Raw genomic sequence first — 11,234 nt, forward strand, 5'->3', positions numbered from 1 at the left:
GGTATTCACGACGTCTTCTACATCTCTTACTTGTGAAAGTATGTTCATGATCCATCACATATTATAAGCTATGAGCCTCTTCATATTCAAGCAAACTTGACATATGAAGATCTTCTTGTGCAAGTGTTAGATCGCAAGGAACAACAATTAAGGATCAAAAGCATACCACTAGTTTAGATTCTATGGTGAAATCACAGCGTAGAAAAAGCCTCATGGGAGCTTAAGCAAGAGATGCACAATCGATATCTCCATTTGTTTGAGTAAAATCAGGTATGATCACTTTATGATACCATATATAATTTGTGTTTGAGAACTTGTTTAGCAATGTAGAATTTAAATTTCGAGGTCAAAATTCTAATTAGGTGGGAGAGATATAATGTCCAAGATATTAATTAAGTGCTAAAAACATGAATTAAACTAATTAAGTGAATAGTGAGGTAAAATGTGTAAAAAAAAAAAAAACACTTAGAAAATATTTAAAATTGAGTTTCTGGGTTAGGTGTCTGGACGAGCACTTGCTGTGTCCGGACGGGTTAGGTAGTAGAGTTGTGTTCGCTAGTGTGTCCAAACGGCTGCAGACGGGTTACTCAGTAAGTTCGTTTCTTGGCACATGTTTGGACGGGTCAAATCTGTGTACGGATGGTCTTGGCAGAAGGTTGCATTTTTCAACGTGTGTCCGAACAAGTCTTAGTAGAAATTGTTGGAAACGAGTTTTCAACTCATTTCTCCCCAATGTCTCTCCTCCCAAATGAAAAAGCTCTCTCCTCTCTCCTAGGGTTTGATACTAAACCCTAGATCCAAGTATTTTAAAGCTTCCAAACTCAAATCCGACACCGGAAACGTGATCCTTACTACAATATCTACGTTTTCACTAATCGTCTTAAGGTAAATCCAAAAATTCTAGTTTCCTTAGATTTGTGTTACTTTTTGAGCGTTTGAGCTTGATCTCTCAATTTTCTCTAGGTATTGTGTGTTTTGACGTGTTCCTAGTCATGTCTAAGCATTGGGTTTCACTTTTGGTGAGAAATCAAGGTAGGATCCAAAACCCTAGTTTTTGTCTAAGCGTTTTAAGTTGATGAATTTTGTGTCTAACCCTAAAATGATCTTATGGGTTAGTATTGTTAGTTAATGGGCTGTCAAATGGAGCCCTAGAAATTGTACATGCTTTTCATGGGTTTTAATTCTTGAACAATTCAAGAGCTAAGTGGGAATTTAGAGTTAGAAATGTTTTGTGTTAGTATTAATGTGTGATCACAATGTATTGTATAGTGATACATTGCAAGGCTTACATGGAGGATTCCTTTATAACCGAATTGTCAAGCAGCCAAAGTGAGTATTCAACTCACTTAGAAAAGATACTATGTTTTGTGTAATTTTAGAATATTACAAAATGTTTTACTTGCTTAAACTTGAGCCGATGATATTTTGTGATAATATATGGTTTATGAATGCTTTCGCTACTTTAAATTATGTTAAAGTATGGATTGATGATGATTTATGAGATTTATAGTATGATTATGAAAATGAGAATGGGATATCATTTATGAGATTTATGATGAGTGAAGGATTTCATGAAATGCTTGTTAAATTATGAAAGTGATATGTTGTTGATAGCATGAACATGAAAGTAAAAGTATGATAAGTTTTCTAGCATGAAGCATGAGCATGATTATGTATAAAGAGATTAAGGAGCCAAAGTTGCCTCCATAGTATAAAGTAAAGGGAATCGAAGAGGAACCTTACAAAGATCGTATTGATTCTTATAAAAGAAAGACAGGATTAACTGAGGTTGTTCAAACAGGCATAGGTCGACTAAATGGTATTCCCGTAGCAATTGGGATTATGAATTTTCAGTTTATGGGGGGTAGTATGGGATCAGTAGTTGGCGAGAAAATCACCCGTTTGATCGAATATGCTACCAATCAATTTTTACCTCTTATTTTAGTGTGTGCTTCTGGAGGAGCACGCATGCAAGAAGGAAGTTTGAGCTTGATGCAAATGGCTAAAATATCTTCCGCTTTATATGATTATCAAGTAAATAAAAAGTTATTTTATGTATCAATCCTTACATCTCCTACTTCTGGTGGGGTAATAGCTAGTTTTGGTATGTTGGGGGATATCATTATTGCTGAACCCAATGCCTACATTGCATTTGAGAGTAAAAAAGTAATTGAACAAACATTGAATAAAACAGTACCTGAGGGCTCACAAGCGGCTGAATATTTATTCCATAAGGGCCAATTCGATCCAATCGTACCGCGTAATCTTTTAAAAGGCGTTCTGAATGAGTTATTTCAGCTCCATGCTTTCTTTCCTCTGAATCAAAATTCAATCAAGTAGATGCTTAATAAAAAAAAGAAAAAAATAGAAATGTTTTTTTTTTTTTTTTTTTTTTTTTGTAGAACAAGTAGTTATTTAGTTTATAGAAATCAAAGTAAAAAATCAATTCTTCCGATTTGATTTTTACTTTGATAACATTTGGTAACATAAGATTTAATTGTAAAAAGAATTATGCGAATAATTTTTTTTTACCGATATTCCTGATTACTAATCAGGAAACCTCTATCAAACAAAAAAAGAAAGAATTCTCTCTTCCGTGAAATGAAAATTAGGCAAGGCGAATAAAACGAGAATTTCACGTTCCCTTCTTATGTGTATATAATTCACATATAGAAAATTGAAAAGTATAGAAAGAGGCAAGATTCTATATTTTTTGAGAATCCCTAGTTTTACTAATAATCCCTATTATCGGATCGAATTATAAAAAATTTTCCGGGAATTTGTAAAAAAACTATTTCTTTATTTTATTCAAGTTTATTAAATTTTTAGACAAAAACAAGATAATAAAAAAGGAGATTCTCGTACATATATATAATATTTAATGTAGAATATATAATATATATTTAATGTAGAATTTAATGTAGAAAGGTGAAAAATTATATTTAGTTAGTTCTACATTCCTTGTTTTATTATATTTCTAACTTATTTTATTATATTTATAAAATTTAAAATTATATTTCTAAATTTTTCTCTTTTTTATATATTTTTATTTATATATTTATTATTCTTATTCTATTTTTTATTATTTTATTATTATATTTATATTACTTTATATATATTATGTACTCACTTATACTCACTTAGTTTAGCTATACTTAGTATAATTATATATAAATTATAATGATTATACGAGACCTTTATAATAATAACATGTACAAATATTAAATCCAGGTATCTATTTTATGACAACTCTCAATACCTTACCCTCTATTTGGTGCCTTAGTGGGCCTAGTATTTCCGGCAATTGCGATGGCTTCTTTATTTCTTCATGTTCAAAAAAACAAGATTTTTTAGATATAGATATGATGGGGCCAAATCTCATCTATTTTTTTTTTTTCAAGAATTAGACTTAGACCATAACACAGATATCTTTTTATTAGAATAAAATATTTGATGTGGTTTCCCCCGAGCATAAGCTATTATGCATGCGCAAACATGATATATGCGTAGATGAATTATAGCTATTTGAAAAAAATGGGGATCGGGGCGAATGTCTGAAATGTAAAGTTAATGTATCCATATGTAGATATCTATAGGGAATCATACGAAGTGGATGTTATTATTTTAGATCTAAGCAATTCGATGAATTACTCCGAAAAGTTCACATCGGAATAGTGCTAGTTGATGAGAGTTACTTCGGAAACACACAAAAAAAGTCAAATTCATTTGGGTTATTCTCTCAATTTCAATAAAATGCAACTAAATCTAGTATGAATTGGCGATCAGAACATATATGGATAGAACTTATAGCGGGGTCTCGAAAAACAAGTAATTTCTGCTGGGCCTTCATCCTTTTTTTAGGTTCATTAGGGTTTTTATTTGTTGGAATTTCCAGTTATCTCGGTAGGAATTTATATCTTTATTTCCGTCTCCACAAATAATTTTTTTTCCACAGGGGATCGTGATGTCTTTCTACGGGATTACGGGTCTCTTTATTAGCTCCTATTTGTGGTGCACAATTTCGTGGAATGTAGGTAGTGGTTATGATCGATTCGATAGAAAAGAAGGAATAGTGTGTATTTTTCGTTGGGGATTTCCTGGAAAAAATCATCGCATCTTATTTCAATTCCTTATGAAAGACATCCAGTCCATCAAAATAGAAGTTAAAGAGGGTATTTATGCTCGTCGTGTCCTTTATATGGAAATCAGAGGCCATGGGGCTATTCCCTTGACTCGTACTAATGAGAATTTGACTCCACGAGAAATTGAACAAAAAGCTGCTGAATTGGCTTATTTCTTGCGTGTACCAATTGAAGTATTTTGAAAAATGAACTGAAAATAGTGAATGCTTTTTTTTTTCAAAAAATTTTATATTTTGATAGAAAGAGAGTTCTTTCCTTTCAAAATCCGAATAATATTCATTACTTGAAGGGGCGCTTTTGTGCATTTATTTATCGAATGGAGGCACTTTCTTCGAATTTTAGCAAATGATACATTTGAAAACAATATCTTTAGTCGAATTGGAAGTGCGAATTTGAAGTGGACTCTTTCTTATTCCATTTCTGTTTTATTTCTAAATTCAAGTACTAACCACTGAATCATACACACAAAAAAAGCAGGGAATAGATTCATGGGCTCGATGACTTGTAATAGAACCTATCCTTGATATGAATATTAGTTAATATCACATGGAGTCGACGAATGAGGTAAGTTTATTAAAAATTCAAAGACGAAAAAATGGCAAAAAAGAAAGCATCCATTCCCCTTCTATATTTTGCATCTATAGTATTTTTGCCTTGGTGTATCTCTCTCTCATTTACTAAAAGTCTGGAATCTTGGGTTACTAATTGGTGCGATACAAGGCAATCCAAAATTTTCTTGAATGATATTCAAGAAAAGAGTATTATAAAAAAAATTAATAGAATTAGAGGAACTCTTCCTCCTGGATGAAATGATAAAGGAATACCCGAAAACACATCTAGAAAAGCTTCGTATCGGAATCTACAAAGAAACGATCCAAGTGATCAAGATACACAGTGCAGATTGTATCCATACGATTTTGAACTTTTCGACAAATATAATTTGTTTCGTTATTCTAAGTGGTTATTCTATTCTAGGTAATGACGAACTTGTTATCCTTAACTCTTGGGTTCAAGAATTCCTATATAACTTAAGCGGCACAATAAAAACTTTTTCAAAAGATTCTAAGGTCTTTGCCAGAACGTTTCAAAATCAAAGTTACCACAATTGAAGAAAGCAAGGACCTGGAGTCGATGAAGATTGAAGAGTTGGTAGGATCTCTTCAAATTTATGAATATTCCCTGCCTCCAGTCAGAAAGGCAAAGACAATTACCCTCAAGGCATCTAAAAAGAAGGCCAAAGTCTCATCTGAGGAAGACTCTAATAATGAAGAAGCAAATGCAGTGGCAATGCTGGCCAAGAACTTTGGGAGACTGGTGAAGAATGAGAAATTCAAAAAGAAGTTCACTGAAAGACTAAAGAAGGCCCCCAAAGAATCTGAGCCAGAAGAAGTTAAGAAGAAGGATCCAAGAGCTCCCAAATGTTTTGAGTTCTCAGGCTTAGGGCACATGCGGACTGACTGTGGGACTCTCAAGCAGGCTAAAGGGAAGGCCTACAATGCTACTCTCAGTGATAAGTCAAAAGAAGAAGAAGAAACTCCTGGTAAAGATCAGAAATTTCTAGCCTTTGTGGCTCCACATGAAGACCAGGAGGATTCCCAATCCTACTACTCAGAGCGCAGCGATGAAGACAGGGAAGAACTTAAAGATGCCTATAAAGTCCTCTATTTAAAGTTCTTGAAACTAAGGGAGAGACGCCAACAACATGTGCATGAGCTAAACAATTTGCAAACTGAGAAAAGTTCCTTACTGCTCAAGATTTAAGATTTAGAGGAGAAGTTGTTGGAGACACAGCTACAGTTGGAGAGAACCATTGATGAGAAACTCACTCATATGCTATCAATTCAAAAGTGCCCAACTGACAAGACAGGACTCGGGTATGTAGCATCTACCTCTGATATCCCCTCTACTTCAAAGACTATGTTTGCCAAGCCCATAGTCCCTGAGCCTCCACCCGCCTGGTGGATAAGGGAAAGGCTATCATTGACGGAGAAGATCCAGTTAAGAAGCCTCCTACCAAAAGAAGCCCTCCCATATGCCACCATTGTGGTGTAAGCGGTCACATCCGAACCAGGTGTCCTCAGCGTCAGGGTCAGAAGGAGCTGTCAAGACATGCTACATCAGGCACTAGAACTCCAGCAAGATATCATGCCCTGCAGCATCAGCGTCAACAGCAGAGATTTGTTTCTGTCAATCAAATATGGATACCAAAGAAGGAAAAATCAAGACACTACAAGGAGAAGCTTCAGAAGTCGGAAAGTGACCAATATTATGAGGGGCTGCCTATTTTCAGTACTTTGATGTTGAACCAGCTGAAATGGATGGACAACCAGTTGAAGGACTGTCAACAACCACCACAGGAAAGACAGGGTTGGGTCAGAAAGGATGAAGACACTCACCCCTCAAGGGGGAGTGGACCCACCTAGTTGGTGAGGTCACACATGCCTAGAATTTCGGTTCCTAATCCTAGAGCATGTCAGGTTTGCTTGCATTGCATTGGGTTCTTCCTATCATATATCTGTTCACATGCTTTGCATTCTAGGAACCATATTTGTTTTATCCCCATATTTTCTCTTGTTGTCTTGAGCAAAATTTCTCCAGGTATTTGATTGGGATGACAAAAAAAGAATGGGCGACTACTTTTTTGTCTTGGTATTTCTAAACCCCTCTCCCTGAGGACGGGTTTTATCTTACCACACTTGCTGGGTTTAGATTCTGGTTCTTTACCATAGAGCATGTTTTTGTTTTTATGTCGTTATTTTTTTAATAAATAATAATAATAATAATGGGGGAGAAGATGCAGATTTTTTTCTTTTTTCTTTTTGATAGCTTTTCAGATATTGCATATATTTTTGTCTGATATCTCAATTCATTGTGCTTTGATTAAATATGCTTATATATGATTGAGAGTTTTAAGTTTTTCTGTTGCATCTTAATTCTAGATAGTTTCTTTTCTCATGTGATGAAAAATTGTGCACTATTCAAAGCTCCCCTAAGGTACATTTTTTTTTCTCTCTGATTTTTAGCTTTTAAAATTTCTGATGAGAGAGATTTTTTTTATTTTTTATTTTTTGCTAAGATGGTCAAATTGACCAACTCGTTAGTTGAACTTCTAACTCATAAATTCTAGCATTCTTTCTACGTTGCAGCATCAAGTGATAAAAAGCATTTAATTTTCAGTTTATATGGATAAATAAAAAGATCCACTACTTATTGTACTGTAAATCTATTCTTACACTTGTCCCTATAGAAACAGTCAATGACCAAATCATTGTAGAAATAGACGGTCACTAAAGGACTAAGTTAAAGAGAACAGTGTTGCATCTTAGGGGGAGTGTATCAGATGAAGGTGGTTAGGCCCTAGAAATATAAAGTTTGACTTTTGACTGATCTAACATTTAATTTCTCTCTTATCTAGAAAATTCAGTTGTTTTAAATCCTATCAGCGAACATCATACCTTATTGAGAAAGCTTTCACACACACGCATAGCATGAGTTGAGTAAGTTATTTAAAATTTCTGTCTGCAGGAAAATTTATGCTCATTAAATACTTGTCTCTCAAATATATGTTTGCATATTTTTGACTTACTATGTGACTGATTTCTCAGGTTTAAATACATGCGTGTGCTGCTTTACTTTTGACGGACTAACCTTGTTGTCTTCCTCTATCTTTTCAGCAAGATGTTCTTTTGGGCTTTTTACAGTTTTCCTTTCCTATGTTTGCACTTTGGAACTGTATTACCATGGTTTTTCAATACTTTGTTTACCCTTTGTCCTTTTGAGACAAAGAGTGGGAGTATTTTTATTTTTTGGACTGAGATTGTATTTTTAAACCGGTCAAGTGATTTTTGTCCCAGAATGGCTAAAGGGGGAGTTTGTTAGCTTTATTGGCTATATTATGTTGATAAAAACACTGTCATGTAAGGTTGCTGCTTTAACAAGGACGCCGTATGATTTCAGAATCTTCAAATATTTAGAGTTTATTTCCCTAATATGGAAAGAGACTTAATATGACAAGCTTCAGTGTCACAAACATCAAGAAGGCTATTTTAGAGTTTCAGGAAGATTCTGCACAGTTTACAACTTAGCAAAAGTCAGATCCCTTGTTTCCATCCAGACGGGCCAATGAAGCGTCCGGATACCCTTCTATGTTGAGAAGATTCTGACAGCTCAACATGCATCAGTCCGGATGACAAGGCAACACGGTCCGGATGCTAGTCAGTATACGAGAAGAATCCAGATTTCCTTTAGAGACACGGATCGGAAAGACAGCTTGCAAACGTCCAGACGCTAGGGCAACACCGTCCAGACGTGGCCTTAATAAGGAAACATGTGAAGCGCGTTATGGAAAGGCAGTTGCAATTTAGCGTCCAGACACTCTCAGCCTACATCCAAATGCTGCCTAGAGAACTCTGAATTAGTGTTGAAATAGGTTTTCTTAAGCCTATAAATAAAGGTCTCTAAGCATATATTATTTACAGAATTCGATATTGAATTCTCTTAAGCTTAGAAAGGGTGTTTAGGTAGAAATTGTGAGATCTGCTAGCTCTCTAAGAGTTGTCCCACGTGTGACTTGATCGTGTGAAGTCTAGCTTAGGGAGGAGCCCTAAGCTAAAGGAATCCATTGAATACCCCTTTAGGTAGAAGACTTGGTTGGGAAACGTATAGGTACACGTCAGAGTGCAAGGTACGATCGCTGCATTGAGATATGTGAGTGTTATTGCTTTGTTACTAGATTTTTCTTCTGAATAATGGAATTCCTGGGTTTGGCTGCCTCGGAATGATTTTTCTCTTAATTGAGTTTCCACTTCATTAACAAAATATATGTCTTATTTAAATTCGGCATTTAGATATTTTGTTACACATTGTTCACAAACACACGGTAAATTAGAAGTCTTTTATTTTTCAATAAGCACCATCAAGTTGCCACGCCATGGTGGAATTAAAACAAAATAAAATAATATAAAACAAATTGTTGTCTCATATACAAAAGAAAAGAAATAAATCAATAATGGGGCTGCTTCATTATCTTGGAACACGCTAGGGTCGATCACAAAGTCATCCACGTTCAGAGGTGGACTAGCTCTCTCCTGAACGACAGCATTGTGGATGTCGAGAATCCTCCTAGCATTAGCCCCATGTGAATCCTGCTTAGTGGCCATCCTCCTATGCTCCTCTACAAAAACCCCAAAAAGTCTCTCCACCTCTAGGCATAAGGTTGACGTCTCTTTTTGCAAGGCCACTAATTCCCGATCCTGTCGAGTCAGTATCTCCAAGACTTAAGCAAGCATCAGTCAGTCGCTCAGGCCCTTAAAGGCAATGGAAAACAAATAAAATAATATAAAACAAATTGTTGTCTCATATACAAAAGAAAAGAAATAAATCAATAATGGGGCTGCTCCATTACCTTGGAACACGCTGGGGTCGATCACAAAGTCATCCACGTTCAGAGGTAGACTAGCTCTCTCCTGAACGACAGCATTGTGGATGTCGAGAATCCTCCCAGCATTAGCCCCATGTGAATCCTGCTCAGTGGCCATCCTCCTATGCTCCTCTACAAAAACCCCAAAAAGTCTCTCCACCTCTAGGCATAAGGTCGACGTCTCCTTTTGCAAGGCCACTAATTCTTGATCCTGTCGAGTCAGTATCACCAAGACTTAAGCAAGCATCAGTTAGTCGCTCTGGCCCTTAGAGGCAATGGTGCGATCGCTGCATGGTGTCGGATGATGAGTACCAAATATTGTATATTTGGACCCTTGATTTACATTAGTTAGACCTTTAGCCTTGCTATTTTCTGATGTTTTTGTTAGTTTTTGTGTTTTGTAGGTCAATGAGAGAGGAATGGCAAAATTTCATGTGGAAACACTTGGAAATTCGGAAGTCCCGGAAAGTCGATCGATCGAACTCAAAAGTCGATCAATCGAATTTTGCCCGAAGTCGATCGATCGAATTTACCCAGAACTGATATTAGCAGAAATGCTTCAGAACGCCCAATTAGGGGCTTTTCCATGACAAAAAGCAACTCTCCTTTTGATATTCGGAGTAGAACTTGCTGATTTGCTGAGCTTGGTTGTCTCTAGCTTGAGAGGAACCCTAGAAAAGGGTAGAGGTGTCTTTTTGCTTGGGATCCAACCCTAATCTTGTTCTATAAAGCCATAGCCATGCCTCCATGTTGAGGAGAGTTCTCAGAGCAGTAGCTAAGTTTAATTTCGTGCATTTGGTAGTTTATTTCAGTAGCTCTTTTCTTTAGACATTTGTCTTTGTAAAGCTTTTCTTCCATTTTCATGTTTGTTCTTCAAGTTTTTGTGGTGTTCTTAGTCATGGGAGACTAGAACTCTCAACTAAGGTTGAGGATGAATCCTCTCCATTGATGACACTCACACTCTTGTAGTACTACTTGTACATTTAATGCTATATCATTATGTTGTTCAAGTTCCATTCATTTAATGCTTTATATTTTGCAATGAATGTGGTTGGTGGTAGAAATAGGACATTTAATGTGTTTCAACCGATGGATACATTGTTTTATCGGTTTGAAAGATGATATCCATTGTGATTTATTCTTTGAATGGATACAATGGATGATTTGATTTCAAATGGGTACTCTTTGTGATTTATCTTTGAGTTGGATTCATTTAATGGTTCTAAGGTTTATGGTTGAGAAACTTGAATGACACCCTTAACTTAATGTTCTTTGGGTGTTCAAGTGGAAACCAAGAGTGTGAGTTGTTGGATTTGGTTTGGTGAATTCCTTAGCCTTAGTCCCTTTTTACATATTTCATTTCTTCCTCTTTAACTTAGCATTTTTGGTGCATGTTTAACCCTCAAACTCTTGGAACTAGGTTAGAATGAGGTTGATTAAGCAAAACACTAACTTTTGACCATTTCCCTATGGGATCGACCTCGCACTTGCAAAATGCTATATTGCAAACGATTCGTGCACTTGCGAGTACTCTTTTAAATTTACAACATCGGACATGCATGCCATTAATCCTGAAGTATCGACTGGTGAAAGGCCCATCAAGGGGTGTGGTGGCCTCCACACCTATGGGCACTCTGGCACATTGAGTGATGTGGGTGATTAGTTCTGGCGTT

This window comes from Alnus glutinosa, chromosome 3, assembly GCF_958979055.1.
Source record: "Alnus glutinosa chromosome 3, dhAlnGlut1.1, whole genome shotgun sequence".
Taxonomy (NCBI): Eukaryota; Viridiplantae; Streptophyta; class Magnoliopsida; order Fagales; family Betulaceae; genus Alnus; species Alnus glutinosa.